Source organism: Staurois parvus, unplaced genomic scaffold (assembly GCF_062004578.1).
Source record: "Staurois parvus isolate SC_StPar_1 unplaced genomic scaffold, SC_StPar_1.0 ptg001959l, whole genome shotgun sequence".
NCBI classification, from domain to species: Eukaryota; Metazoa; Chordata; class Amphibia; order Anura; family Ranidae; genus Staurois; species Staurois parvus.
In genome coordinates, this window is record NW_028319755.1 from 76,828 (window position 1) to 85,723 (window position 8,896).

Genomic DNA, 8,896 nt, shown 5'->3' on the forward strand with positions numbered 1-8,896 from the left:
GCGGGATGTTTGGCGTTCGTTGTCCTGGAGGTGGCGGGACGTTTGGCGTTCGTTGTCTCGGAGGTGGCGGGACGTTTGGCGTTCGTCCGTGTGTTCGTTGTCCCGGCGGTGGCGGGACGTTTGCGTTCGTTGTCCCGGAGGTGGCGGGACGTTTGGCGTTCGTTGTCCCGGAGGTGGCGGGATGTTTGCATTCGTTGTCCCGGAGGTGGCGGGATGTTTGGCGTTCGTTGTCCCGGAGGTGGCGGGACGTTTGGCGTTCGTTGTCCCGGAGGTGGCGGGACGTTTGCGTTCGTTGTCCCAGCGGTGGCGGGATGTTTGGCGTTCGTTGTCCCGGCGGTGGCGGGACGTTTGGCGTTCGTTGTCCCGGAGGTGGCGGGACGTTTGCGTTCGTTGTCCCAGCGGTGGCGGGATGTTTGCATTCGTTGTCCCGGAGGTGGCGGGATGTTTGGCGTTCGTTGTCCCGGAGGTGGCGGGACGTTTGGCGTTCGTTGTCCCGGAGGTGGCGGGACGTTTGGCGTTCGTTGTCCCAGCGGTGGCGGGATGTTTGGCGTTCGTTGTCCCGGAGGTGGCGGGACATTTGGCGTTCGTCCGTGCGTTCGTTGTCCCTGCGGTGGTCGCCGTGGTTTCGGGAAATCCTTCCCAATAAACACAGTAAAGGTTCATTCAGGAATCGCAGTATTTTCTTTGGCCGCCGTCCGCTTCTAATTGTGGAGCGCGGTGGGCGTGGCTCCGCCTCCATTGTCCGCGTTGATGGATTCCGCTTCCTCGCACAGGATGAGATCTGCATTGTGTGCGATGGTATTGTACCCCGGAGTGTCCTGTGTACTGCGCCGCGGAGGATGTAGGCGATATATGAAGCAACAATAATAGAATTGTTGGATTCTGGGTGGAGAATGGGGGCCGGGCAGAACGTTTCCTATGTGTGCCATATGTCAAGGCATGCCTGGCTGCTCACAGGGAGCAGCACTGTATGGGGGCGCTATAGGACCTGAGAGTCGCAATGGGGACCCCGAGCAACCAATCAGCAGCCATGTTTCATTGCCCCGAGCAGAAGGCTGCGATCTGATTGGTCGCTCCGGATCTCCACACTCCATGTACAGATATTGATGGAATCGCCCCGTATTCTGATCATATCGATGGAAAGGCGTGTCCTTCAAAGGCATCGAATCCTCTCATTGGACCAGAATTGTGTTCTCCAGCGTCTCCCCACCCTCAACGTCTCCACTGACACCCAGAATTGCCCTTCGCTGGCCCCGGAGCCCATGGGGCCCCGAGATGTAACAAGATCTATGTAGGAACAATGGGGATCCGGCTGGATGTTTCCGGTTGTGGCTGTAGGGGCGGGTTTCTCAGAAGGAACAATGGGGATCTGGCTGGAAGTTTCCGGTTGAGGGTGGAGCAGGGGCGGACTGACAACTCATGGGGCCCCCGGGCAATAGGGGATCATGGGGCCCCTGTGTCCTTGCCCAAACTCAAAAAAGCCTATGAAAAAGGTACCAGGGGCATCTCATGGGGGCCCCTACTGACCCTGGGCCCTCGGGCAGTGCCCGAGTTTCCAAATGGTCAGTCCGCCCCTCTGGTGGAGGGGCGGGCGTCTCTCAGAAGGAACAATGGGGATCCGGCTGGAAGTTTCCGGTTGTGGGTGGAGGGGCGGGTGTCTCAGAAGGAACAATGGGGTTCCGGCTTAAAGTTTCCGGTTGTGGGTGGAGGGGCGGGTGTCTCAGAAGGAACAATGGGGATCCGACTGGAAGTTTCTGGTTGTGGGTGGAGGAGCGAATGTAGGGGGGCGTCTCTCAGAAGGAACAATGGGGATCAGGCTGGAAGTTTCCGGTTGTGGGTGGAGGGGCGGGTGTCTCAGAAGGAACAATGGGGATCCGACTGGAAGTTTCTGGTTGTGGGTGGAGGGGCGGGTCTCTCAGAAGGAACAATGGGGATCCGGCTGGAAATTTCTGGTTGTGGGTGGAGGAGCGAATGTAGGGGGGCGTCTCTCAGAAGGAACAATGGGGATCAGGCTGGAAGTTTCCGGTTGTGGGTGGAGGGGCGGGTGTCTCAGAAGGAACAATGGGGATCCGACTGGAAGTTTCTGGTTGTGGGTGGAGGGGCGGGTCTCTCAGAAGGAACAATGGGGATCCGGCTGGAAGTTTCTGGTTGTGGGTGGAGGGGCGGGTGTCTCAGAAGGAACAATGGAGATCCGGCTGGAAGTTTCTGGTTGTGGGTGGAGGGGCGGGTGTCTCAGAAGGAACAATGGAGATCCGGCTGGAAGTTTCTGGTTGTGGGTGGAGGGGTGTCTCTCCTCGGGGACTCTGTCCGCACCCAGTGACTCAGAATATCCCCGCCCCTCTTATCTGCAGCTGCTCCCTCCCATGGGGCCCCGGACTGACCTTCCCGCTATCAGTGACTCCGGGTGAAACAAACACACCTGGGCCGCCAACCACCAAACCTGCAGGAGAACTGCCTGAGCTCCCTGAGGACCAATCAGAGCTCAGCTGTCTACTATAGCAGGAAACTGCAGGCCGAACAAACTCCGTCACCCATAGCAACCAGTGAGGTTAGATATGGGGTGTTGTGACTCAGGGGTGCAGGGAGAGGGAGCACATGGGGGAGGAGCGCACAAGACCCGAGATGTGGGGTGCAGGGAGAGGGAGCACACGGGGGAGGAGCGCACAGGACCCGAGATGTGGGGTGCAGGGAGAGGGGGCACATGGGGGAGGAGCGCACAGGACCCAATATGTGGGGTACAGTGAGAGGGGGTGGGGAATGAGATATCCCCATATAGCAAAGAGACAGCCCAATCCAGCAGAGAGACATCCAAATGCAGCAAAGAGACATCCCCATATAACTGGGACATTCCCATTCAGCAAAGAGACATACCAATGTAGAAAAGTGACAGCCCTGTCCTGCAAAGAGACATCCCAATCTATAAAAGAGACATCCCAAACTATAAAAGAGACAGCCCAATCCAGCAAAGAGACATCCCAATCAGTAAAGAGATAATTCATCCAGCAAAGAGACATCCCAATCAGTAAAGAGACAGCCCAATCCAGCAAAGAGACATCCCAATCAGTAAAGAGACAGCCCAATCCAGCAAAGAGACATCCCAATCAGTAAAGAGACAGCCCAATCCAGCAAAGAGACATCCCAATCAGTAAAGAGATAATTCATCCAGCAAAGAGACATCCCAATCCATTACAGCAGGACTGATTGTCAGTGTGCTGACTGGTGAAGGAGACGACAATGTTTTTATTTTTTCTGAGCGCAAAGATTTATTTTGATTTTGAGAATAAGCGGGAAGCAGCGCAGGGGCCACAGACTCCTCCCCCTCCGGCCCCGCAGACACAGCGACACTGCTGACTCCAGTAACCAGTTAGTCCCAGGAACACCCAGCAGGAATATCAGTGGCGGACGGGAATATCACCTGATTGGCTGCCAGATGGAGGATGGGGGAGGGGTTTCAGATCGGTACAACGCCATGGTGTATGTGGGTGACATGGGGGCGGGGCCTCTTTGTGAGGTTTGGGGGGCTCAGAGCGGTACAACGCCATGGTGTATGTGGGTGACATGAGGCGGGGCCTCTTTGTGAGGTTTGGGGGGCTCAGAGCGGTACAACGCCATGGTGTATGTGGGTGACATGGGGGCGGGGCCTCTTTGTGAGGTTTGGGGGGCTCAGAGCGGTACAACGCCATGGTGTATGTGGGTGACGGGGGGGCGGGGCCTCTTTGTGAGGTTTGGGGGGCTCAGAGCGGTACAACGCCATGGTGTCTGTGGGTGATATGGGGGCGTGGCCTCTTTCCTGGCTGGAATGTCAGTGCTTTGGCAGACATTGGACAGAGATGATGCGCGGTGAGGGGGCGGAGACTCATCTATCAGTCAGGTATCAGCGCTGTGTACAGATGACATTTGTGGGCGGAGTCCAGCGGGAGCGAGAAATGCGCCGGATGCAGCAATTGTATCGTTACGCCGTGATTAATTCTGATTTCCCGCCCCCCATCCCCCGCCGTGGCGGGAAGGACGATCATCACACTCAGACGGTCAACTCTTCTGTCTCTATCCACCCCATTTATTCTATCCTGGGCAGTGGGAGGAGCCGAGCGACGCGCGTCATCCAATGTACAGACGGGCGCAGAGTATGGCGGTTCTGGTATCATTGCGTATGCTGAGCGTGAGTCAGGGCGCTGCAGTGTGGATGAGCCCCGCAGCGGCCTATGGGCGATGTCACAGGAAGAGGAACAGCTGAGCCGCCGGCGGGGTGGGGGGAGGTGATGCGACAATCAGGCGGGTGCAGAAAGCGCACATGGTCTCCCCGACACGATGACGTCGTCTCCCTGACATGATGACGTCGTCTCCCCGACACGATGACGTCACACTTTGTAGTCTTCAGTTCCGTTTCTGTGAATTCTTTTATCTCTGCAGAAGGTTTGGCGCTCGCAGATCGCTCACATCGAACGTGATACATCGAGTAATGGCGCAGAAATCACTCCGGCTGTCTCTGTGCCCGACGCTGCATCTTTTACTGCAAATACCCAGTAATATAGAGAATAGGAGGGTGTGCCTGTCACTCTGCTCTCTCCTCCTGTCAGCTCACCCCGCAACCAATCAGCTCCATGCTCCTCCCGTCTGAGCTCTGCTGTACAGGGACGGGAAAGCGTGTATGGATTGTAGAGGAGCGCAGCGCTGCAGGAGAGGGGAGAGAAGCGCCAACAGGAGAAGATTTACATCTCTCTGGAACGCCTCAAAATATAAATCAGCGAAACAGAACCTCGGAAATCTGCCTCAGGGCACTTCCTGTGCCTAGGCACTCCCTTCATCAGGGCATTTCCTGTGCCTAGGCACTCCTGATATCACAGCACTTTCTGTGCCTAGGTACTCCTGATCTTAGTGCACTTCCTGTGCCTAGGCACTCATGACATCAGGGCATTTCCTGTGCCTAGGCACTCTTGATAACAGGGCATATCCTGTGCCTAGGCACTCCTGATCTCAGTGCACTTCCTGTGCCTAGGCACTCCTGATCTCAGTGGATGTTCTGTGCCTAGGCACCCCTGATATCACAGCACTTGCCTCGGCACTCCTGATACCAGGGCGTTTGCTGTGCCTAGGTACTCTTGATATCACAGCACTTGCCTAGGCACTCCTGATACCAGGCTAATTTTTGTGCCTAGGCACTTCTGATATCAGGGCACTTCCTATGCCTAGGCACTCCTATTCTGTAGCCCATAGCTGTAAATCTGCAGCCTCTGACTGTTAATTTCACCAGATCTGGAGAGAGATTTGGTTAAGTCACTACTGTGCTGCTCACTGTTCTTCCTGGAGGGGAAGCTGTACCTGAGGAAATGCAGTGCCGGGATCTCCCTGCTTCTGCTTCACCCATTCTGTGGATCTGAATTCCTTCACTTCTATCATTACTCCACCAGTCATCACATCGCCCATCAATAGATCACCCATCAATAGACCACCCATCAATAGATCACCCATCAATAGATCGCCCATCAATAGACCGCCCATCAATAGATCACCCATCAATAGATCACCCATCAATAGACCACCCATCAATAGATCACCCATCAATAGATCACCCATCAATAGACCACCCATCAATAGACCACCCATCAATAGATCGCCCATCAATAGACCGCCCATCAATAGACTAGCTTTCTATAGATCACCCATCAATAGACTACCCATCAATAGATCACCCATCAAAAGATCACCCATCAATAGACCACCCATCAATAGATCACCCATCAATAGATCACCCATCAAAAGATCACCCATCAAAAGATCACCCATCAATAGATCACCCATCAATAGACCGCCCATCAATAGATCACCCATCAAAAGATCACCCATCAATAGATCACCCATCAAAAGATCACCCATCAATAGATCACCCATCAATAGATCACCCATCAAAAGATCACCCATCAATAGACCACCCATCAATAGATCACCCATCAATAGACCACCCATCAATAGACCACCCATCAATAGATCACCCATCAATAGATCACCCATCAATAGATCACCCATCAAAAGATCACCCATCAATAGACCACCCATCAATAGATCGCCCATCAATAGACCGCCCATCAATAGACTACCCATCAATAGATCACCCATCAAAAGATCACCCATCAATAGATCACCCATCAATAGACCACCCATCAATAGATCACCCATCAATAGATCACCCATCAATAGACCGCCCATCAATAGACCGCCCATCAGTAGATCGCCCATCAATAGACCGCCCATCAATAGACTAGCTTTCTATAGATCACCCATCAATAGACTACCCATCAATAGATCACCCATCAAAAGATCACCCATCAATAGACCACCCATCAATAGATCACCCATCAATAAATCACCCATCAATAGACCACCCATCAATAGATCACCCATCAATAGACTAGCTTTCTATAGATCACCCATCAATAGACTACCCATCAATAGATCACCCATCAAAAGATCACCCATCAATAGACCACCCATCAATAGATCACCCATCAATAGATCACTTATCAATAGACCACCCATCAATAGATCACCCATCAATAGATCACCCATCAATAGATCACCCATCAATAGACTAGCTTTCTATAGATCACCCATCAATAGACCACCCATCAATAGATCACCCATCAATAGACCACCCATCAATAGATCACCCATCAATAGATCACCCATCAAAAGATCACCCATCAATAGACCACCCATCAATAGATCACCCATCAATAGACTACCCATCAATAGATCACCCATCAATAGACCACCCATCAATAGACCACCCATCAATAGATCACCCATCAATAGATCACCCATCAATAGACCACCCATCAATAGACCACCCATCAAAAGACCACCCATCAATAGACCACCCATCAATAGATCACCCATCAATAGATCACCCATCAATAGACCACCCATCAATAGACCACCCATCAATAGATCACCCATCAATAGACCACCCATCAATAGACCACCCATCAATAGATCACCCATCAATAGATCACCCATCAATAGACCACCCATCAATAGATCACCCATCAATAGACCACCCATCAATAGACCACCCATCAATAGATCACCCATCAATAGATCACCCATCAATAGACCACCCATCAATAGATCACCCATCAATAGACCACCCATCAATAGATCACCCATCAATAGATCACCTGACATGTTTCACATGACTGTCATATGCCTTTAAATGTTTTCAGTGTTTTGTCTCGGCTCCTCCCTTTCCTTTAGCTAATGTTGCATAGATAGCCCTCCCCCTTCCCAGAGATGCATTGCAGCAAGCCTCATGGCCTGGAGCAAGACACAGCATGTTCTTTTGACCTATCGAATTTCATTGTTGTAAGATTCTCTCAGTTTATGGAATAAACTTCACAAGATCTACAAGATGTCTTATCGATTGGGTCACTGACTGTGATATCCAACTGAGGTTGGAGTGATCGCTATCTCATCACAACTGTAAGTTACAGAGATTACACCATCAATGCTGAGATTGGACACACGGAACACTACCCATCAATAGATCATCTGTCAATAGATCACCCATCAATAGACTGCCCATCAATAGATCACCCATCAATAGACTGCCCATCAACAGATCACCCATCAATAGATCACCCATCAACAGATCACCCATCAATAGATCGCCCATCAATAGACTGCCCATCAATAGATCACCCATCAATAGACCGCCCATCAACACATCACCCATCAATAGATCACCCATCAATAGATCGCCCATCAATAGATCGCCCATCAATAGATCACCCATCAATAGACTACCCGTCAATAGATCACCCATCAACAGATCACCCATCAATAGATCGCCCATCAATAGGCTACCCATCAATAGATCACCCATCAATAGACTACCCGTCAATAGATCACCCATCAATAGACTACCCGTCAATAGATCGCCCATCAATAGACTGCCCATCAATAGACTGCCCATCAACAGATCACCCATCAATAGACTGCCCATCAATAGATCACCCATCAACAGATCACCCATCAATAGACTGCCCATCAATAGATCACCCATCAATAGACTGCCCATCAATAGACTACCCATCAATAGACCGCCCATCAATAGACTACCCATCAACAGATCACCCATCAATAGACCACCCATCAATAGATCACCCATCAACAGATCACCCATCAATAGATCACCCATCAATAGATCACCCATCAATAGACTGCCCATCTATAGATCACCCATCAATAGATCACCCATCAATAGATCACCCATCAATAGATCACCCATCAATAGATCACCCATCAACAGATCACCCATCAATAGATCACCCATCAATAGACTGCCCATCTATAGATCACCCATCAATAGACCACCCATCTATAGATCACCCATCAATAGACCACCCATCTATAGATCACCCATCAATAGACTACCTGTCAATATCAACAGATCACCCATCAATAGACCACCCATCAATAGATCACCCATCAACAGATCACCCATCAATAGATCACCCATCAATAGACTGCCCATCTATAGATCACCCATCAATAGATCACCCATCAATAGATCACCCATCAATAGATCACCCATCAACAGATCACCCATCAATAGATCACCCATCAACAGATCACCCATCAATAGATCACCCATCAACAGATCACCCATCAATAGATCACCCATCAATAGATCACCCATCAATAGACTGCCCATCTATAGATCACCCATCAATAGACCACCCATCTATAGATCACCCATCAATAGACCACCCATCAATAGATCACCCATCAATAGACCACCCATCTATAGATCACCCATCAATAGACCACCCATCTATAGATCACCCATCAATAGACCACCCATCAATAGATCACCCATCAATAGATCACCCATCAATAG